Genomic DNA, 23,732 nt, shown 5'->3' on the forward strand with positions numbered 1-23,732 from the left:
GCTCACCTCAAAGTGTTTGCTGTAGCCTTTGAGTTGAACTTATCCTGCAGATCTTCCCAGTCTTGATAGGATTCTGAATTCTTTGGGATAAAGTTTGGTTTGGGTGGACTCCAGGAGCTGGTGATGGACAGGGAGGCCTGGTGTGGTGTGGTTCATGGGGTTGCAAAGAGTTGGACTGAGTGACTGAACTGAACTGAACTGAACTTTGGTTGTAAGTTATCAAAATCCAGAATAATTGGGCCTTAAATAAGCTGGAAGTGTATTCATTTCTTATATTAAAAAAAAAATCTCCAAAGGAAAGGAAATCAGTCCAGGGCTAGTGTGATTCCCACCCCTACTCCCCCAACAATAGTGTTTCAGTTTCTGCTTCTGAGGGAACCCAAATGAAAACAAAAGGATAAAAACTCACTTGGAGCATTTGATTGAGATATGCAGGTGACACCAACCTTATGGGAGAAAGCGAAGAAGAACTAAAGAGCCTCTTGATGAAAGTGAAAGAGGACAGTGAAAAAGATGGCTTAAAACTCAACATTCAGAAAACTAAGATGATGGCATCGAGTCCCATTACTTCATGGCAAATAGATGGGGAAACAATGGAAACTGTTGAGAGACTTTATTTTGGGGGGCTCCAAAATCACTGCAGATGGTGACTGCCGCCATGAAATTAAAAGATGCTTGCTCCTTGGAAGAAAAGCTATGACCAACCTACACAGCATCCTGAAAAGCAGAGACATTACTTTGCCAACAAATGTCTGTCTAGTCAAAGCTATGGTTTTTCCAGTAGTCATGTATGGATGTGAGAATTGGACCATAAAAAAGCTGAGTGCCAAAGAATTGACACTTTTGAACTGTGGTGTTGGAGAAGACTCTTGAAAGTCCCTTGGACTGCACGATCCAAGCAGTCCATCCTAAGGAAATCAGTCCTGAATATTCATTGGAAGGACTGATGCTGAAGCTGAAGCTCCAATAATTTGGCCACCTGATGCAAAGAACTGACTCATTGGAAAAGACCCTGATGCTGGGAAAGATTGATGGTAGGAGGAGAAGGGGACAACAGAGGATGAGATGGTTGGATAGCATCTCTAACTCAATGGACATGAGTTTGAGTAAGCTTCAGGAGTTGGTGATGGACAGGAAAGCCTGGCGTTCTGCAGTCCGTGGGGTTACAGAGTTGGACATGACTGAGTGACTAAACTGAACTGAAGAATTCCCCTGAGCACAGTGCTTTAACGGCTTGGTAAAATTTCAGGTGTACATAAAACTGGGGGTAGAAGACCTGCGAAGTTTCTTGGTGAGCTACTTCTCCATGTGGAACTATTAGATGACACTGCTATGAAGCAGCCTAGAAAGAGCTCTGTTCTGAGAAGAATCAGTATGTGACTTCCTTCTGGGGTTCCCTGGGACACCCCTGCCCACAATTCTTCCTAATACCACCACCACCCGATTCTAACTTCTCAGCATCTTTCCTCCCCACTTCCTCTCAGGCCAACTTCATTCCGGAGCCCAGCTCACTGGTTTTCCCAGGGTCGTATCCCACCCAATCTTGGCCATAGTCCAAAACTCACCCATTATCCAGGGGAGGTGTCACTCAGCTGTCAGGATCAGGAGAGTTGATAGCTGAAGCACTTGAGGTGTTAAGAGTTGAGAATAGCTTGCTGAGTCAACTCCTCCCAAGGAATATTTACTTTTTAACAGGAACAGTCTTGAGTCAGTGTTTTTTCACCCCTTGGCTCAAAGACAGTGATTATCAGAACAGCATCCTAGGGTAGAAGGTTGAGGCTACTTATGGCCCCAGGCTACCAGGGCAGAAATTCTGACTGCTCCAAGAGCCCCACCCTCTGCCTTAGGTCCTATGACTGCTCCAAGGGCTGAGAGGGTCTCTATATCAACTGCACCTGCAATCCACACCTGCACACTGGTAGAGAAACCACTTTACAGGATTGGGGAAGGGATAACGCCAGCCTGTTGCCCAGGTGCGGGTGCCAAGGCAAGGTTGAGAAACACTGCCTAAAAATAGATAATCGTGTTTTTTTCTTGTTGGACTCACTGCATGGCCTGTGGGATCTTAGTTTCGCAACCAATGATCAAACCTGAAACCTCTGCAAAAGAAGCGCAAAGTCTTAACCACTGGACTGCCAGGGAGGTTCCCAAAACGTGTTTTGTTGTTGGGAAAATTTCCAAATTGCATAAAAGCAGAGACTACAAGTAACTACTCTGGACTTATCCAGATCCAACCACTGCCTTGCCATTCTTGTTTTATCAGGTACCCCCTACACTTCTTTTGAGAGGGTTCAAGTTTTCTGTAAAGCAAATCTGAGTTATTATGTCCTTTTTACTTTAATATGCTTCTCAAAAGGAAGGACAGAAGGAAGGAAAGTGTTTTCCTTTGTTTTCCTCATATGACCACAGTGCTATTATTACAGTTAAGAAAATAATGAACAATTCATAAATACCACCTATCACTTAGTCCATGTTTAAATTTTGAGACAATTTGGAAAACTGAGGAGTACTTTTTAAATAGTGGGACTTTTTTTTTTTTTTCCACATAAGAGCTGACAGAGTTACAGGAATACATTAGGGGAGCAGAGATGGTACCCTCTTAGACCCTCTCCAAATATCCAATTGATTCAAACTAAGGTGGTGGAATCTTGTTGAGCTGAAAAAGCAAAATTTCTACTCCTTCAGTCCAGTAAAAGTGCTCTTCCCAGTTCAGCCCTGTGCTCTTATTCACAACATTTTGTAAGGCACTGGAAGGTTGCTTCTACCCACCTCCAAGGGCTCATATTAGTCTCCCTCTAAAACGTGGTGAATAAGAGACTTCATGTACATTCTAAGGGGGAACATTATGGTGTCCACTTGTTTATATCAAAGGTTGCGAGAAAAAATGATGAGGTTTTGTACATTTGTACATGAGCCATCAATTGTTCATTAACTTTCTAAATGACCAGTCACAATCTACTGAATTTGGAAGAACTGCCAAAGATGAAACAGCTTTTCCTGCTCAACTGGAACTAAGGGAAAGTGGTTTGGGACACAGAGTGACAAATCAGGGAAAGATAAAAATCACCGCAACTCTTAGCAGCTTGCCTAGAAAAGAGCTGGGTTTAATTTTATCTAGTAGAGCTTCTCCTTGCTCAAAATGAGTGTTTTCTCGTTAAAAGTAACATTTAACAATTTTTCCTAAGTTCTGGCTCTATTCCCAGGACTCACTATTTGAGCTCAAGTCACCCTCACAACCCTCTTAAGTTGATGTAATTATTCTTCTGACTTTTACTAATGAGGAAAGAAACAGAAGTGCAGGGAAGTTAAAAGGATACACTGCACAAGATTACACAGCCAGTTAGAATTGGAAGAGGTAGGGCTTGACCCCAGGGCCTCCATCTCCAGCCTGCAGTCATCACCGCTCTGTGATACATACCACCTCGGGATGAAATGCTATGTTCTGTAGTCCACATGGGCTCATCTGATATCATTCCTTCCATTGCTTAACTCTCCCATTTGGAGACGTCCAAAAACGTCTCCCATTGTCCTACTTACTCTCTGCTGACTCTCCTGTTTTTCCTAATAAAGTTGTGAGCTCCTTGAAACCAAGGGCTGCTATGTCCCCCAACAGTGCTCAGTAAATGGCAGGCATTCATTAAATGTATGTAACAGGACCGGGACTCAATCCCAGTGCAAAATTTAAGAGGCCAATACGATGAATGATGGTTTAATGAAATGTTTATTGAAAACTCAGGGACTCCCCTGGTGATCCAGTGGTTAGGACTCTACCCTTCCACTTCCAGGGGGCACAAGTTTGGCCCCTGGTCAGGGAACTAAGATCCCCTGAGCTGTGCACCACGGCAAAAAAAAAAAAAAAAAAAAAACGAAGGAAAGAAAAATAAAAATCCGGATAAGTTACAGTGCCATGCTAAACCACACCAGTCAGAGGCCAAAGGAAAAATCAGCAATGGTGACCCCATCTTTAAAATGCTGATATTTTGGTCATAATACATCTTTTGTCTTAACTTTGATTTCTTTAAAATACTGCATTGAAATATTACTTTTCTTGATTATTGAGGTTTTTTGGCAACCCCACCCAACCTGCCTCAAATTTTTCTCCCAAGGTGAGCACTTCACTTGCCTCATCCTAGTTTAGGTCCTGGGTATAACTGAATAAACGGTTGACTTCACACTCCAGTATCTACATTTGACAGTAGGGGAAACTGAAATCAAGGTGCAGAGAAGTAGAACACTTTATTCAAGGCCACACAACTAAGTGGTGTCAGATTTTGGAGCTTCTGGTATCTCAAACTTAGTATCTTAAAAAAGGAATTTATGCTTTAGCTAACAATGACGAATAACACAAATAAATTAAATTCACAGGTAGGACAAAAATGTGGGCCAATGGTTTTAGAGGTTGCACTAAACTATGCATGATCAGCTGCTTACATATGATAATACTGAAAAAACATGCCTCTATTGCCATCATTTTAAAAGGTTTTATAATAATTAATTCAGCAAACATTTATTCAGTACTTACCATGGAGCTTTTCCTCTGTTATTTACTTAAATTTTATATTTAATTTTTTTGTTGAAGTGCAGTTGATTTACAATATTGTGCCAATCTCTGCTTTACAACAAAGTGACTCAGTTATATACATATAGACATTCTTTTCTATATTCTTTTCCATTATGGTTTAACACAGGGTAAATATTGAATATAGTTCCCTGTGCTATACAGTAGGACTTTGTTGTTTCTTTTTTATTTAATAGAACTCACAGTAGGCCATAAGATGACCTCAAAACATAGGCAATCAATTAATTTGTTAGATTAGCCTCTGGATAAACTAGCATTAAATGAAATGAATATGTTTTCAAGGCAGAGTCTACTGTCTGGGCCATCAGGGAAGCCCATATATATACACATACATATATACATATATATATACACCTATATATGAACACATGTTCTTGAATCTTAACCACTGGACCACCAGGGAATTCTATAGTTGCTACTTTGTTTTTTTTTTTTTTTAGTTCTATTTTTTCCACTTTTTTAAAATTACACTTTATTTTGTATTGGAGTATAGCTACTTAACAATGTTGTGATAGTTTCAGGTGGACAGCAAAGGGTAGATGCTATTTTCAATGAGTAATGGAAAAGACAAAAACAGGAACATATGTTAAAAGAAAAACGAGGCATTGCTTCTAGGAAATTCTTTGTGTTTGTTCGAGTCATCTAAGGTTGCTTATCTCAGTCATTTCAAGCAGGTTTTTAATGAGCTATTGACCAACACTCCTAAAAAGCCCCTCAAAAAGCATGTCGTGCTATCAATGACTCATCATTAAACAAACATTCACTGAGCACCTACCATGTACCAGGTTGTGTGTTAGATGCTGGGGATACAGAGATGTGGAGTCAATGCCTGCTTTGAAGCATGGTGTAAGTGGGAGAAGGTCAACAGGCAAGAGTTCCAAGGTCTGTCAAGAGGATTCTTGGAAGACCTCTCAGAAGGGCCAGGAGCATGCCAGTTTGCAGCTGGGGTGTTTGAAAGTACCCAATAGATAACTCTGGCCAACCTGAAATGTGAATAACTTACAAAGATAAAACAAAGGAAGTTGGCAGGTAGAGAGAAAAATGTTAACTTCACCCTTGATAAAGCTGATACTGGAGAACATAGTGGCTGAGTTGGTAAAGAATCTGCCTGCAATGCAGGAGACCTGGGTTGGATCCCTGGCTTGGGAAGATCCCTGGGAGAAAGAAATGGCAACCCACTCCAATACTCTTGCCTGGAGAATTTCATGGATAGACGAGGACAGGCTGCAGTCCATGGAATTGCAAAGAGTCGGGAGACAACTGTGCGACTTTCATTTTTTTCCCTTTCATATGCCAACAAGGGAGCTTCCCAATCAGAATTGGACTGATCCATCCACCCAGCATCCAGGGACAGAGCCTGCCCCTGGAGCACTGGAAGACAATGGTGGCTCACTGGGGCAGCTTGTACTCAGAAAGTTAGGGTTTAGACAATACATGCCCACATATTGTATGTATGGTGTAAACAGTGTGGTATAAATGTGTAAACATGTATGAATGAACTTTATCCTTAAAGCTCATCCTTAGATTAATTAATCCTTAGATTAATCCTTAGAGGTGGTTAGTTAGCATTTGAACCCACATTCCAGAGAAGTTGAAGCACTACAAATGTCATTATCTAAATCTATACCCAGAGGATGTTGATAAAGATGTTAGAGATAATTTTTCATTGCCAAAATGACTTGTATTTGATATGTGTGTGTGTATATATATATATATATATATATATATATATATATATATATATCATGCTAGAAAGATTATACTGGCCTAACAGTCCTCACAGAAGTAAGGGAGCTCTCATGGGTCTCTTCTCTAAGAGACTCATTCATTAGGGTTTTACCCTAATGACCTAATCACCTCTCAAAGGTCCCACCTTCTACTACCATCACCTTGGGAGTTAGGTTTCAATACACAAATTTTGAGGGGACATAGTAGGGACAGAGGTTTATAGTGTCATCTCTAGTTTCAACAGGTGAGCACAATTCACAGAGAAGTATTCAGTCTATAAATATTTGTTGGGCCATTAATATATCAATAGCAAATATACAGTAGTAACCCTAGGTGGTAGATGGTATTTCCAAAGATAACCACCACAGTTTTCCAAGGGTAAAATTTTTTGCTGTATGCTATGTATATAGTGCCCAGAAACCAGGGGCCCCTTAAATATGTTTCTTATGTTCAGTAGATGATTAACCTCTACATACACATTGCATTTGAGAAGGGAATGGCAACCCACTCCAAGACTCTTGTCTGGAGAATCCCATAAACCCAATGCCTGGCATGTGGTAGTTTCTCAATAAATACCTACTGAATAAATAAAGGCATAAATCTAGAAGAAGCACAATACCCCTCTGTGTTAGCTATCCATTGCTGCATAGCAAATCACTCCAGACATCAGCATCTTAAAACAATGATCATTTATCTCACAGTTCCTGTGAGCGAAAACGTCAGGAAGCAGCGTGGCTGGGTGTTTCTGGCTCAAGGTCTCTCACAAGGTTGCAATCGAGGTGTCAGCTAGGACTACAGTCATTCAAAGCTTGATGAGGCAAGGAGACCGCCTTCCAAAAATACTCACGAGGTTGTTGGCCAGAGTTGCCAATTCTTTCTCATGTTGGCTTCCTCATAGGGCTGCTCACACAGGGCAGCTGGCCTGCTCTAGAGCAGATGATCATGATGATGCAAAAGAAAGGCCACATTGCCCTTTATGACCAAGTCTCCAGTCACCATCATTGGGCCTTATTCTATTCATTAGAACCAAGTCACTAAGTTCAGCCACCACTTCAGGGAAAAGCATTACAAAATATCAGAGGATCACTGGGGACCATCCTAGAGGGTTACCTACCACACCTTGGGAATTGTTAACTGACTGCAAATAGCAGCCTCCAAATGCTCAGACAAATGTGTTCTTTGCTGTGAAAGTGGTTATAAATTGTTTATCAACCTTTCGCTTGTAGTTTTGCGAACATGGTAACACTATTACCTCTTTGCTTTTCAAATGCAAAGGGCACTTCAGCAGGTAAATGGACAGTGATAACTACTTTTGCACTGCAAAGATTCCAGGTAGGTTCAGACGAATTGCTTTAAGCAAGTTTTGGTTCCCATCTTTTTTTAAATTAAAAAAAAATTTTTTTTTTTTTTTGGCTGCACAGCATGCGGAACCTTAGTTCCCAGACCAAGGATTGAACCCACATCCCCTGTGCTGGAAGCACAGAGTCTTAACCACTGGACTGCCACGGAAGTCCATGGGTTCCTATCTTTGAAGCACAGGATTGTTCTTTGACTAGAATGCAAGTTCAGTTTGTATTTCTCAACCCCATCTTTACCAATTCAGCAAAGCTAGATAGACCAGTTTGAGCATTAAAAAGAAAAACTACTAATTCTGATAGCCCATTTTATTTAAACTCTTGGTCTAAGATGACCTGTAAAAACAAGCAAAGTATGAGGTTGCTGCAAATGTAATTGTGGTTTCAGACCACAAATTTTAAATCATTATAACTAGACTCAAACACATCTTTATGAATCAAAATAGAAACCATTACAATCAATGGATTTTTGCCAATGAGAAATAAGTTTGTTTGTTCCTGTAGCATAAAAATCTGTGCTTCACAAAAACAGAAATATAGACCAATGGAACAAGACAGGAGGTAAGAATATACAATGGGGCAAAGCCAACCTCTTCAGTAAGTGGTGATAGGAAAACTGGACAGCTACATGTAAAAGAATGAAATTAGAAAACTTCTTAACACCACACACAAAGAGAAACTCAAAATGTATTAAAGATCTGAATGTAAGACCAGGAACTATAAAACTCTTAGAGGAAAACACAGGCCGAACAGTCGATATCATAAATCAAAGCAAGATCCTCTATGACCCACCTCCTAGAGGAATGGAAATAAAAACAAATGTAAACAAGTGGGACCTGATTAAACTTAAAAGCTTTTGCACAGCAAATGAAACTATAAGAAAGGTGAAAAGACAACCCTCAGAACAGGAGAAAATAATAGCAAATAAAACAACTAACAAAGGATTAATTTCCAAAATATACAAGCAGCTCATACAACTCAATACCTGAAAAACAACCCAATTAAAAAGTGGGAAAAGGATCTAAACAGACATTTCTTCAAAGGAGACACACAGATGGCTAAGAAAGACATGAATAGATGCTCAATATTACTCATTATGAGAGAAATGCAAATCCAAACTACAATGAAGTATCACCTCACACCGGTCAGAATGGCCATCATCAAAATGTCTACACACAGGAGAGGGTGTGGATAAACACTTGCACTGTTGGTGGGAATGTAAGTTGATACAGTCATTATGGAAGCCAGTATGGAGATTCCTTAAAAAACTAGCAATAAAACCACCATATAACCCAATAATCGCACTGCTAGGTATATACCCTGAGGAAACCAAAATTGAAAAAGACACATGTACCTCAGCGTTCACTGCAGCACTATTTACAACAGCTAGGACATGGAAGCAACCTAGATGTCCATCGACAGATGAATGGATAAAGAAGTTGTGGTACATATACACAATGGAATATTACTCAGCCATAAAAAGGAACACATCTGAGTCAGTTCCAATGAGGTGGATGAACCTAGAGCCTATTATACAGAGTGAAGTCAGTCAGAAAGAGAAACATAAATACCATATATTAACGCATATATACGGAATCTAGAAAGATGGTACCACAGAATTTCTTTGCAGGGCAGCAATGGAGAAACAGACTCATGGACACGGGGAGAAGGCAGGAGATGGTGAGATATATGGTGAGAGTAACATGGAAACTTACATTACCATATGTAAAACAGATAGGCAAAGGGAGTTTGCTGTATATCTCAGGGATCTCAAACAGGGTCTCTGTACCAACCTAGAGGGGTGGGATTGGGAAGGAGATGAGAGGGAGGGTCAAGAGGGAGGGGACATATGTATACTTATGGCTGATTCATGTTGAGGTTTGAAAGAAAACAACAAATTCTGTAAAGCAATTATTCTTCAATTAAAAAATAAATTTTAAAAATCAATGAATAATTTTTAAAAAATCTGTGCTTCAGGATTTGATTAAATTCTTGGAAAGCATTTTCTGCCTCCTGCTGGTTGTGGAAGCCCTTCCCCCACAAAACGTTGTCAAGATGCTTGATGAAGTGGTGGGCGGTTGCCAAGAAGTCAGGTGAATATGGCGGATGAGGCAAAACTTTTGCGCCAACCTAATATCACTATTATCAGGAATTTCTGATGGAAAGTGATTGGTGTTTGCCAAACAACAAAACATGTATTTGGTTCAGGGAAGGGTGGAAAAGTTTTTTTTTTTTTCTCTTGGGTCCAAAACACACACACTTTCTGACACACACAAAAATCAAAGTAAAGAAAATTAAATGCTTTTTATTCATGAATTTGCCACACAGAGATATTGGGTGAGTTAGTCAGAGGCAAAAGTGGTCTCAGGTGAATTTTTTCTAGTGGGTAAACATACATAGCCATTTGGTGGGATGGAGATAGGGGCCTTCCGTCTATTTATAGCCCACAGTCTGCAGCCTCAGCCAGTGCCTGCACAAATGTGCTCAATGGAAAGTCTCTTTGTGCTGAATCCAAAGCTTCAAAAGAAGCAATTAAATGTTCATGAGAAGTAAACATGGAAAAGTGGAAAAAGCAATTTTCTCCTTACAGACCATTTGAATAAAACTCGGTATCAAAGATGAATGAAGAGAAACTTTCCCGATGACGCTGTGGGTGTGAACATTTTCATAGAGATTTTCCCTAAAAACAGTTTTGCACAATAGCTGCCAAACCTGTCCCAGATGTTCCACGTCAGTCTTCTGAGATGGTATCTTCACTGAGGTCAGCAGAAACTCTAGCTGAATTGCCTTAAATCCTGTACCTCCAAGACCAAATGCAACTTAGGCCTTAGGAATTTTGTACCACCTTGGCCAGTTCTGTGTGGCTGGTAATCTTAGCCACCAAAAAAAAAAAAAAATGCTTTTAAATCATTTCTATGTAACAATTAGATTAAAATTTGTCCTTTGAAGTCTGCTTCCAGTTGGCATTTTGGATATCACTTAAATTGAATCTCTGCTTTTGTGCTCATATGTTGGGCCACGTGGCCTATTAAAGGTTTTTTTTTTTTTTTTTAAACCAAATTTCATTTTAGTATTGTTAAAACAGTAACACTAAAAAATGAGACTATGAGTATGTAGTGCCAAGTCAATCCAAATAGCAATTCTGATTTAGAATTGATGAAGTGTAAGATCCTAACGGTAGCTAGCTATTATAAACATATGTTCTATGTCAAGACAAGCTCTCAGCTACAGAATTCTAAAAATCCTAAAACTCCATCTCCTAAGGTACCAGCAAAGAGGAAAGGGATTTTTAATCTGAGAGCAGAGTAGCAATGGAGTTGCTGGATACCAGGGGAGGAATCTGAGTCATCACAGCAGGAAAGTTAAAGGACAGTGCATTACACAGGGTTCTATGGCTTCAGAGAACACTAGTCTAAACTATATTTTTAAAACTTTCTTCCCCCAGTCCTAAAATTCATCCAGGAGAAAGAGGCTGGTTTAACTGCAAAGCAGAGAAAATTGATCAGCCTGGAGGGCTGGTCCTATTCGGAGAGGTCGAATGGCATCTTGCTGATGACCTCCCCATTCTCATTGACTATGGTGTCATAGGCCCAGCGGCGGTTGCAGCGGCAAATGGGCCCGCACTTGGTGGACTTACACTTGGGGCACGGGTAGAAGCAACCCAGGCAGTCTTCATCAAGGCAGTCACACAGGTCAGCCTCATTGAAGGTGAGCCTGCCCTTTTTGTCATACTTGTTGCCTTCGCGTTTTACAGAAACAAACTCATTCTTCTTTGCCATTTGCCCTTTCTTTATCTGCTGCCTTATTTCAGGATTAAAGTTGGCTACCTGAGGCCCGGGATTTTGAAATGACAACCGTTTTAACTGCCGATCCAACCGTTTCTTTTGCTTCAGTTCCTTCTCACTTGGTTTCTCAGGAGAACTTTGACGTGCAGGTCTCTCTCGCACGGAACTGCTCTTTTCTGCTTGTTCACTCATTTCTGCTCACCTGGGGACACAAACAAAGTCAGCAACCAATTGTTGGAGCTCAGTCAACCATGAGGACGCTGGAGCTGGTAAAAGTCATTTCAGAATGGGCCTATTAAGTTTTTACTTCAAACCTGGCTTAAGTGGATAGGAGCAAGTTTATCAACACCAACAAATCTTTGGACAAAAGTGCTTTTATCAGATAGTATTTCCTCCTTTATTTAACCATCTCTTTTGTCTATCAAATGTTTAAATAACCATGTTTGTCTAGACTAGTACTTCTCAAACATTAATGTGCATATGAATCGTTTCATGATTATGATTATGATTAACTAGATTATGATTCAGTTAGGACTGGGGTGGGGCCAGAGAGTCTACCTTTCTAATGTATGCCCAGATTGTACTGATATTGCTAATTCCAAACCTGCTTTGAGTCTCAAGGGCCTGGAGCTAAACCAATAGTGATTAGGGGCAAAAATTGCTTTGCTTGAATAGAAACCCAGTTATTCTTCTTAGGTGAGTGGCCCTAGGATAGAAAAACAACAGGTTTTTATGTAAAGAATCTCTTTCTCTCCACAGTCCCCCCCCCCCACCGCCCCCACACAAGGCAAACTCTTGACTTTTCCTCCAGCTAAATTGGTTTGAACAAAGAAAATACTGTTTGAACCACTTCAGATCAATAAACGTAGTCCTTGTTTCTGAGTGTAGTAAGTCATGGAAATTGGATGGGCATTTTTAGCAATTGCCTTTTCTCTTTAAAACATCAGCACATTAGCTGTGGTTTATTTATTTCATTGGAAGTGACCTCCAGTTCTTCTCAGGCAACACTCTACAAGCTACTTTAAGATAATTCATCATATTGAATTCGTGATTGGTTTTCAAAAGGCTTTCTAAAGTCAGTACATTCTCAAGGACTTTCAGTGTCATTTCGTGTCTCTCCATGTCTCATTGTCTCCGTCTGTATGTCTCTTCCCTCACCACTGCCCCCATCCCTCTGTTTCTCTCCTAATTGGCCCATGTCCTACAGACTCCACAAAGCTTCCCAAACTACTGATAATTGAAAGTAGAGAGGCAGAGGACGCCCATTTCTTTAAGGATGTTCTGCCTAGCTTCAAGAAGCAAACTGGCTGAAAGGAAGAGAGAGGATGGGGCATCAGCTGTGAGAGGATCACCATACTAGAGAAAAATTCCCTTTGCTTCTCACTGGAGAGTTTCAGGCAATTCCAGAGGACTGGCCACACTCTGTTTGATCCATACTTCTAATTTCACACAACAGGTTCCTTTTAGGTCTTCCTTTTCACTTGAACGATCTAGTGTCTACAGAGAGGGAAAAGCAAATGATTCCCCTGAATCTGTCTCTTGAATTGGATTTATTTGCCAGGATCTTGTTGAGTAAATACCCAGGACAGAAATAATACAGTTTAATAATTTCTAAGTTACTCCAATGTCTTGGCAGGTCTAGAACATTTAGTTGTTTTGTTACTCTTATTCTTTGAGTTGTAATTTCATAGTTGACTACCTTACTTTTTTGGGGGGAAAAAAAGGGTAGCAGCTACCTTTCTGATACATTACCCTAGGCAGAGGAGCCTCAGGCATCACACTGCCAGGGATCAGATACTAGCACTGTCTTCACCACTAACTATCTGACTTTAACTTAAAATGACTTCAGTTGCTTAACCTCAGTTTCCTCATCTGAAAATGGGGATACTAATAGTACCTTCTCTATGGGTATGTCCTAAATTAGGTGCAGTGAGAACTTCAAAGATGATATAAGACCAGGTTTCTGCCGGCAAAGGTTGTCAATTTCCACTGGAGAGATCAAGTGTCTGCAGCTCACTGCAAGGACAGGGAAAGGTGCTCCAGTTCAGATTCAGAGAACCCTATGGGGGATGGGGGTGGGGGTGGGGTTCGTAATAATCAAATATCATTAGAGGCATCCCTATTTAGAACTAAGGTTTTTATCTTTTTTCTGCACCCCTACCCCCAGTTTAGTGAGGCGCTCAGTCACTCAGTTGTGTCCAACTCTTTGCAAGCCCATGGACTATAGCCCTCCAGGCTCCTCGTTCCATTTTCCAGGCAAGAATATTGGAGTGGGTTACCATTCCCTTCTCCAGAACTAAGCTTTACATCTTAAAGTATTCCAGTTCATCCCCATAATGGTAAAAAAAAAAAGAGTGTGTGTGTGTGTGTGTGTGCATGTGCAAATTTGCCACCATAATTCAGTCTAAAGCCACTATTTTTTTCCATTCATTCAACAAATATTGATCTGGAGCCTATCATATATGCTAGGAATTGTGCCCTATTTATTGCAGTCACAATTGCACACACAAGTCCAGAGTCCTTCAAGCAGTGGCCTTTACAAAAATGAATGCTACTGCTGCTAAGTCGCTTCAGTCGTGTCCGACTCTGTGCGACCCCATAGACGGCAGCCCACCAGGCTTTGCCATCCCCGGGATTCTCCAGGCTAAAACACTGGAGTGGATTGCCATTTCCTTCTCCAATGCATGCAAGTGAAAAGTGAAAGTGAAGTTGCTCAGTCGTGTCTGACCCTTCGTGACCCCATGGACTGCAGCCTACCAGGCTCCTCCGTCCCTGGGATTCTCCAGGCAAGAGTACTGGAGTGGGGTGCCATTGCCTTCTCTGTACATGATACTAACAGGATATAAATCAAGTACAGTCCAAAACCCAGTTACTGAAGGACACAAAAGAAAATGTGAAAAAACAAGGGAAAGAGCTTGATGGCCTGGTGAAAAGAACATTTTGTGATAATTTTAAGTACTTTACTCATTCATATCACATGACAAATTCCATCTTTATGTGTGTAATGATTTCTATTATTTAATTTTACCAAACGAAAGGATGATCTGAGACATTTTCTACAAAGATACTTGTATGATTCACCATCTATCCTGCTTTTTCATTCCTACGCCCCAAAATTATCCTCAGTATGAATACGTTGAAACCACTTATGCCTTTGGGCATACATACCTGGTCTTCTTACTAGGAATGGTCGCCCTGATTTTGATACGACTCTCTCTCATACTTCAATAAACCCTTTCCTTACATATTCTCTCATAACAAAGACCTGTTCTAAGTTGTTTACAATGTAACCACTGCCATCATTTACTTTACCTTTGCAATTATTTCTATCATCACGATATAATATGTGACAACGTGTTTGTGTATATGGAGGAAGCAAAGCTTCTATCAGATGTGCAACTAGAAATAAGTGACTTACAAATATCATGCATCTGAAATACAAAGAATAGAGGTGAACTTCATGTATTTGAGATCCTCCTTCAGAGGCCTATCTCTGCTTCCACTCAGTTAATCAAATGCAGATAACTTCATGGACCCAATGATACCCAGAGTGATACAGAGGTGCGGGTAAAGAAGTGAGGACATCAGAGCAGCTGAGAGTTTCTGGGAAGTCTTGAGTATGCAAATTCAGATTTCACCTTGGCCTGGAAATATGCCAAGCACATTAGTAGAAGTCTGAAGATGTGACATGCCTGAGGATTGTGGGGAGAGTTATGGTGTATATACTCATAATATCACACATGTCAGATACATTAAAAAATATAGAAACAAAAATGAATAAATTGGGGTAAAAATCTTTCACTCTTCAATTAAGCAAAATATCTGTGTAGGCCAATTTTAAGGCACAGTATTTGTTTTAGAAACAGGCATCAAGACTGGTGGAGAAACTCAAAGTTTAGTTATGAATAGCTGTGAACGAAACACAAAACTGATTCTCAATAAAAGAAAATAGAATCAGGTTACAATGAGACCTTTTACTGCAGGAGCACTGTAATAGCTCAATTTGCTGGATACTACAAGTAAAATCACCAGGCAGCTGAACAGATGTGTCTATTTTATGTTCAGCTATAGCACACTCAAGACTTCCCTGGTGGTTCAGACGGTAAAGCGTCTGCCTACAATGCGGGAGACCCGGGTTCAATCCCTGGGTCGGGAAGATCTCCTGGAGAAGGGAATGGCAACCCACTCCAGTATTCTTGCCTCCCCCACCCCCCACCCAAAAAAGGGGCTCAAAGAAATATTGCGCTTCCCTGGTGACTCAGAGGTTAAAGGGTCTGCCTGCAGTGCTGGAGATCCAGGTTTGGCCCCTGGGTCAGGAAGATCCCCTGGAGAAGGAAATGGCAACCCACTCCATTACTCCTGACTGGAGAATCCCATGGACGGAGGAGTCTGGTGGGCTTCAGTCCACAGGGTCGCAAAGAGGCGGACACTTTATTATATACTGGAGAAGAGATGATGTCATTTGGAGCAAATCATAAGAGACAGCGCCCATACATTAAAAAGTTGTTGAAAGGGTAAAGAGAAGGGGTTGAATTTAGACAAAGATCTGGTTATTTTGACAACTGGCATATAGTATAGTCTGTTTTTGCTGAATTTCACCAGCTCTTGCTTCTGTTTGTCTTCCTAAATAAAATTAGATGTGTTCTTGCAAGCAGAATTTAAGAAGGCTTCTGGTGAATTCTAGACTGTCTCTGAGAAATGTGTCCCTCATCACAAATACCTGGAGTGGGGGAGGATCCAGAAGGCTGCCACGCCCACAGAATTGCTTTTCTGTGCCTGCAAGGAATGCTGGAGCAGTTCTACAAAGGAGGCCAGACAAGTGCTTACAAATGAGGCACAAGGTAGAGTTCCTACGGGATCCAACTATTTATTTCTTCCCTCCTTACCCACCCTTCTTTTCTACTCTGTTGACGCTCTGCAGAAGGGAAGTGTGGAAGAATGTATTATTTGTTCATAATTTTTCCTTCTATTCTCTGTATTGTGCCATAGTTTCACTAGGTAGATTACACTTCTCCATCCCATTGTCCTTGAAATTCGCCATATGACTTGCTCGGGCTAAGGGAAAATAGGCACAAGTGATCATTAATGAGTTCTGCACTGAGATATTAAAGGGCATTGCAAATTTCTGCCAAGGTCTTCTTGTATTTCTGTCATCTGCCATGAGAAGTGCATACCCCAGGAAGCTGCTGACTGCAAAATGAGACACATATGAACAGACCTCAGTCTGATTCATAGCCTTAAGCAGAGCTGCCATAAGTGACCCACAGACACATGAGTAAGAACATCAGTGGTATCTTAGACAACCAGTAAGATTTAGGGGTGGGGTGTTTGCTATGCAGAAGCATCATAGCTTTAGAGGAATAACACATGAGGGTAACAGCCATTTACTTGAGACTCACTCTTTGCCAAGCACCGCTAACATTAGCTCCTTTAAATCTACAAAATTTCCTTCTGAGATCTGCTAATGCTTCCATCTTTCATGAAACATCTGCTCAGAGAAGGCAAGGACTCATAGCTAACAAGTGGCTGAGCCAGAAACTCAAATTCACATGTACCCATGTTCAAATATTGCATTGGCCAAAAAGTTCATTTGGGTTTCATTTTGGGTGACATTTCATGGAAAAACCAGAATGAACTTTTTGGCCGACCCAATACAATGATTGTTCCATGGCTTTTTCCTATTTTTCCTGCAGTTGAAACCACAGGTGATAGCAACACCACCACATAAAGCACAATTTCACTCTTTTATGAAGGGCACTTTCCCGGGTCTTTTTTCAATCCAATTCCTAATTGGGATACTTAAGTTCTGTTTAGCTCTGCTCTGGATTGAATCATAGCCCATGAGATTTGAAATGGTAAGTCTTCAGTTCGGAAAGTATTGTGCTTTAGAAACCACAGGAGGGCTTAAAATAGATTGGAATATTCTGAGGTTATAGGTAGGAGAGAAAATGTACCAGATAAAAACCAGTTGAGCCAGTGTTTTGAACTTTTCTTGACTAAACCAGACAGACTCCACAGAAACTACGCAGGATCCTCCCTGTGACCCCACTGCAAGAGACAACCATTCAGAAAGCACTGCCAGGATTGTTGCAGTGACACTGAGAAGGAAATATTTCCCGTCTCTGGCTGCCCATTAGAACCACTTGGAGACCTTGAGAAAGAAAAAAGTTCTGGGCCCTGCTGACAAACAAACATAATCAACATTTCTGGGTGAGAAGCTGAACATTTTTTTTTGGTGGGGGAAATGTGAATTTTTTAAAGTTCTCCAGGTAATTTTATTTTCTTTGACCACACTGAGTAGTGTGTGGGATACTAGTTCCCAGATCAGGGGACAAACACTGGTCACTCACCCACCCCCGTCTACAGTGGAAGCTTAGAGTCCCAACCATTGGACCACCAGGGAAGTCCCCCCAGGTGAGTCTAATAGGCAGCCAGAGTTGTGACCCACTAAGCTACACTGGTGGAGAAGGCAATGGCAACCCACTCCAGTACTCTTGCCCGGAAAATCCCATGGACAGAGGAGCCTGGTAGGCTGCAGTCCATTGGGTCGCAAAGAGCTGGACACAACTGAGCAGCTAAACACAGTGCAAGCTGTAATAGAAGATGGGCTTCCCTGGTGGCTCAGTGGTAAAGAATCCACCTGCTAATGCAGGAGATGTGGGTTCCATCCCTGGGTGGGGAAGATCCCCTGGAGGGCATGGCAACCCACCCCAGTATTCTTGGCTGGAGAATCCCATGGACAGAGGAGCCTGGTGGGCTGCAGTCCACAGGGTTGCAAAGAGAGACGACGGAGCGACTCAACAACAACAACAAAAGCTAGAAGATGGACACGGAAAATGTATTTGCTGATTTGCTGATATTTAACATTAAAAGCCAATTCCAGCCAATGACTCACTCATGGAGACTGGAGTGTCAGCTTTGCATGTCTTTGAACTTCCTACCTACTCTCCTATCATCATTCTTTACCATTTCTCTTTCCTCCGTGGAATATTTACTGAATGTATAGTTATTTAATGAAATCCACATCTATGTTAATTCCTAAAGTGGAGTTTTCCAAGGGCTAGACTGTAAAAGTTTATAGAGTTTGTAAAGAATTCACTAAAACTGTTATTTGCTAACTTAAAGAGGAGAGATGTCAGTGGCTTCATGGGCCAAATAAACAAAGCCCAGATTGTCATTTATAGTGATTGTATACATGGTTCCTACTCTCCTATGAATATTTTGGAGCACTGACATTCTAGTTTAATTTGCACCTACAAGTTCCCAAGGATTACCTGTGACTGGCATAGCCCGAGATGGAGACATGCATGCTATCTTGCTCCTGCATACAGAGACCCCTTGTGGCACTTATCTGACTGCCTCCCAGGATATGTGGGAAACTTTCTATTTCTTTTACAGTAAGATACGCAACTCTCTTACTGCACTGGTGGCAACTGATTTTTTTTTCGATGCATTTGAGTGAAAGTAATATCTAAGATTTATGGAGTATTGTCTATGTGCCAGCCACTATCCTTAGTGTTCTACATGCATTAACTCATTTAATCCTTAACTCTATGAGGTAGATGATCTAGTTATTGTCCTCATTTTACAGAAGAAAAAAACTGAGGCACAGAAAAATTAAGTAAGGTGTCTAAGGTCACACACCTATTAAAGGATGAAGCAGGAATTTGAACCCAGAAAGTCTAGTTCAAGAATCTGGATTTTGAGCCACTAGAAATACCACGGAGAAGGCAATGGCACCCCACTCCAGTATTCTTGCCTGGAAAATCCCATGGACGGAGGAGCCTGGTAGGCTGCAGTCCATGGGGTTGCTAAGAGTAGGACACGACTGAGCGACTTTCGTTTCACTTTTCACTTTCATGCATTGGAGAAAGAAATGGCAACCCACTCCAGTGTTCTTGCCTGGAGAATCCCAGGGACGGGGGAGCCAAGTGGGCTTCTGTGTCTTGAAGCGACTTAGCAGCAGCAGCAGCAGCAGCAGCAGCAGCAGCGATACCACATCCCTTAGTAGGTAGGGAAGTGATCTGAGTACATTTTAGGAGAGGCTGTAGAGCAACCAGTAGTCTCATCACTGCTAGTGGAAGTGCAAACTGGTACAACCACAAAGAAACTGTTTGCTAACAGTTGATACCTACTAAAGCTGAACACCTGCTTACCCTATGACCCAGTAATTCCTGGGTACATATCCCAAAGCAGTGCATACGTGTGTTGATAAAAGGACATGAATTTGGGTGTTTGTAACAGCACTGAACTGGAAACTACCCAAAGGTCCATCAACAGGAAAGCAGATAAACACATTCTAGTGTATTTATATTGCTGTGCAGCAATGAGAAGAAACAATGTATCACTACACAGAGTAATAAGGAAGGCTCTCACAAACAGAATGCGGACTCAGAGAAGTCAAGAAAAAAGAGAGCAGGCTATAAGTTTCTACTGTATAGAGTACAGAGGCAGGCAAAAGGAATCTCTGCTATTAGGGGTCAGGCTATTGGTTACCCCAAGGGGGAGAAGCTGTGTCTGGAATGAGTATTTGGGGGAGGGGGCTTCTGGGGTTGTGGGTAAAGATTTATTTACTTACTTGCGCTATGTGGCTTGTGGGATCTAGTTCCCAGACCAGAGATTGAAACCATGCCCCCTGCAGTAGAAACACGGAGTCCTAACCACTGGACTGCTAGGGAAATCCCAAGTCCTCTCTATTGATCTGGTTATTGGCCACAGCATGTTTCAAGTTCTGAAAGTTCAGTGAGCTTTACATTTAGGTTACATGCACTTTTCTGTATGTACACTATTTATCAATAAAAAATTTGCAAGGGTACTGAAAGTGAAAGTGAAAGTGAAGTCGCTCAGTTGTGCCCGACTCTTTGCGACCCCATGGATAGTAGCCTGCACCAAGCTCCTCAGTCCATGGGATTTTCCAGGCAAGAGTGCTGGAGTGGATTGCCATTTCCTTCTCCAGGGGATCTTCCCAACCCAGGAATCGAACCCAGGTCTCCCGCATTGCAGGCAGACGCTTTACCTGTGATCAAATATTACCTAGGAGATTTCATTGAATATTTTCAAATAAACAATGCATATTTAAGGAAAGCAGTCATTCCAGGCAATCAAAGAGTAAGTGTCTACTATCTCTAGTTCTTCCCCCACTTTCCTGCTTTTTATCACAAATGCCAACCTGATGATTTACTAACAATAAGAGGAAATGATCAACTGGGTCAGGTATCTGGAACGGGTTCAGTGTGCCTGCCTCCAGACAGGAGTTCAAAGGCAGGGTAACTAATGAGAGTTGTGTGAAGCTATGGTTGGTAGGAGGTATCAAAACAAAGGGTCCCTGGCTCACTCCGTTTGCATCTCCTGGAGCACTCACGAGGGTGTGGAAATAGCTTTCTTTTGTAGAAATCTTCAAGAATGAGGAATCTGAGGTCTCCGCTAAGAAGTGACTGACTCCACATGACACTCTGCCTAAGGGCAATCCCCTCTGAGGAGAGAGTCCTCACTGGAAGCAGGTGGACCAGCTCACAGTAGGAATTCTCACTACTCCTGCTCACCTGTGTAAGCAACTCATCAGCCACCCCTTTATATTTGAGGGGTAGAGCCCAATCCACCATGGCCTGTTTATCCCGCTTCTGCCTTGGAGAGAAAGACTTCATTAACTGTCACAAAGGCAATGCTTTACCAGTGAAAGCACTACTTTCTTTTTGCCTAAAAAGTATGCCTACAAAAAACTTTCATCACTATACATGCTGTCAGCCAAGTTCTTTCTGGTAAGTTCTACAGGGAAGAACTATTGATTTCTAGCTCAAAAATTATAATCAAAACAGCCACAAAATTCACCTCTGTTATCAGGCAAGACTTGAACCTGGCCATCTTACCAGGTTTTCTTTTTCTTCCTCTGTGCACTGCACAGAATTATGGATAACTAAATATAAGATAACTTTGGCAAATACTTTTCTTAGAATTCTGCTGATTATTCTCAGGGGGAAAGTTGTATGCAAAGAAAGTAGGTTGACTTAGTTACTAAGTTTACTCATCAATCATTTAGTGACTTTGCTCCAGGTCTTATTTCCAGTTGCATTTTAAATTTCAATCTATTTTCAGGATCAGATTTATTCCCCCCTCCCTCTCCTCATCACCCCTCCCACCACAGAAGCCATGCTGGATTTACCCTTAGTCCCACTAAGCCCTTGTGGGAAAGACAGACTTCTGGTGAGAAGTGATGAGGGAGGAAGGGAGGAGGAGAAGTGTCCGACTCTGAGACCCCATGGACTGTAGCCGGCCATGCTCCTCTGCCTATGGAATTTCCCAGGCAAGAATACTGGAGTGGGTTACCATTTCCTTCTCCAGGAGATCTTTCGAAGCCAGGGATTGAACCTGTGTCTCTCACATCTCCTGCATTGGCAGGCAGGTTCTTTACCACTGAGCCATAAGGGAAGCCCGTCCTGGCCTTACCCGAGTTGATTTAAGGTCCCTTTCATCTGAGAGGCAAAAGAGGAAAGATCTCTGGATAGAGGGGTGACGGAAGACAAATTCTTAACCTGGTGTCTGCCCTGTGCCTGATCTGATGAGAGTTCTGGGGCCCCCTAGAGGGAGGGGTCAGTGCCTAATGGCTGAAGGTGCTCTGTTCATCAGAGGTTCTGACATGTTGGGCCCAAGAAGGGGTTAGGTGATTATTTTGCAGAGGAGATACAACATGAAAAGAAAATTTCTCAAGATAAAGTAAAAAAGGGCAAGAAGGGTTATGTTCCCCAGACCGACTCTTTCTGAGACCATAACATAGCACTGGGGCTATAGGACCTTAAAGTGAGTGCTGGAGAATGGCAAGTCATAGAAGAGAAAGAGAAATAGGTGCCTACCTTGCAACCACGAAGTACCAATAGGTACGTGAAACAAACACAGCTCAGAAGAACATGGACAAGCGTTTTCCTAACTACCTGTAAGATACTTGCCCTGTGAAGTCCCAGGGGCATCGAGGAATTTCTAATGGAAGTTGGAAGAGCAAGCCACTCAAAATGGCTGTGTTCTTGCTCTCTGTCTCTCCCTGGTCTGACTAGTGCCTACTCCACCTACACCCTACTCACAGGACAAACCTTCCCACCTCCTTGCCCCACGGCCCAGCTACCTATAGCTTAGCAAACGGCTGATGAGGAGTCGGCCCCTCAACTGCTTTCCGCGATCAGCCGTTGCCACGCAACGGTAGACTTGGGTGCCACGAGCATGGGTTCTTATGTGATGATGCGTGGGCGCTTGTGTGCGCGTGTGTTGTGCGCATGCGTACTTGCAAGGTCGTCCGCGAGCATGTGCGAGTGCCTGATCGCGTGCATGGGTGCGTGGGTACCTATGTGCTTGCGTGTGTGGGTGCATGGCTGCGTGCTTGGCCTCCTGCGTGCGTAAGCGGGTGCCTGAGCGCGTGCGTGCATGGGCCCCTGTGTGCGTGGGTGCCTGCGTTACTGCACGCATGCATGTTCAGCCATGTCCCAGTCTTTGACTGTAGCCTGCTAGGCATTCTCCAGACGAGCGTAGCCATTTCCTTCTCCAGGGCATCTGCCTGGCAGGGATCACCTGAGGTCAATTCCCATACAATTGGTAATCCTGGTTTCCCCCAGCCACCAGCAGTGAAACCTGCCAACGTGTCCGTCCTGCCTGCTTGCTCCAGCGTTGCACACGATGGGATGTTGTTCCAGGACCTTGCTGGAGACAGGCAGGGTCCTCCATCAGGTAAACCATGATGTCTTCGTCTCTGTCGCTGACTTAGGGCCCTTTCTTTGCTCGTGAAACTGGGCAAGTGAGGCCTTGCTGGCCTGTGGGATGCAGCAGAACAGTAGTCTTGGGCTAGGAATCCTTAATTTGGGCATAAATGTGTGTTTTGTAAATTTTATTTAGTTAATATTTTGTTGTGCTGGATTTTTGTTGCTGCTCAGGGGCTTTCTCTAGTTGGGGAGAACTGGGGCTTCTCATTGCAGTGGCTTCTCTTGCGGAGCACTGGTTCTAGGGCACTTGGGCTGAGTAGTTGTGGTTCACCGACTTAGTTGCTCCAGGGCATATGGACAGGGAGGGATTGAACCAGTGTACCTGCATTGGCAGATGGATTCTTTTCCACCACGTCACCCGGGAAGTCCAGTTTGGGCATAAAAATGTGACATCATTCATACCCAAACTGCTAAGATCTGGGAATATTTTAATTATTGCACAGTAGGGTGTGTTGCCCACTGTCCTTGCAGAAGATTATACAGATGGTGTTTTGTCAAACTACTTCCATTATATTAAGGTGCTCTGTGGAAAGAATATTCACTA

General features: G+C 42.3%; 1 pseudogene across 1 annotated transcript; it reads right to left on the reverse strand.

The window, feature by feature from the left end:
- Window positions 1-9,951: 9,951 nt before the first annotated feature.
- Window positions 9,952-22,610, reverse strand: LOC113886739 (annotated as a pseudogene). Its single transcript, XR_003509539.1, has 2 exons — window positions 22,295-22,610; window positions 9,952-11,649 (listed from the first exon to the last, which is right to left on the reverse strand). The product of XR_003509539.1 is annotated as an ARL14 effector protein-like pseudogene (transcript).
- Window positions 22,611-23,732: the final 1,122 nt, after the last annotated feature.

This window comes from Bos indicus x Bos taurus, chromosome X, assembly GCF_003369695.1.
Source record: "Bos indicus x Bos taurus breed Angus x Brahman F1 hybrid chromosome X, Bos_hybrid_MaternalHap_v2.0, whole genome shotgun sequence".
Classification (NCBI taxonomy): domain Eukaryota; kingdom Metazoa; phylum Chordata; class Mammalia; order Artiodactyla; family Bovidae; genus Bos; species Bos indicus x Bos taurus.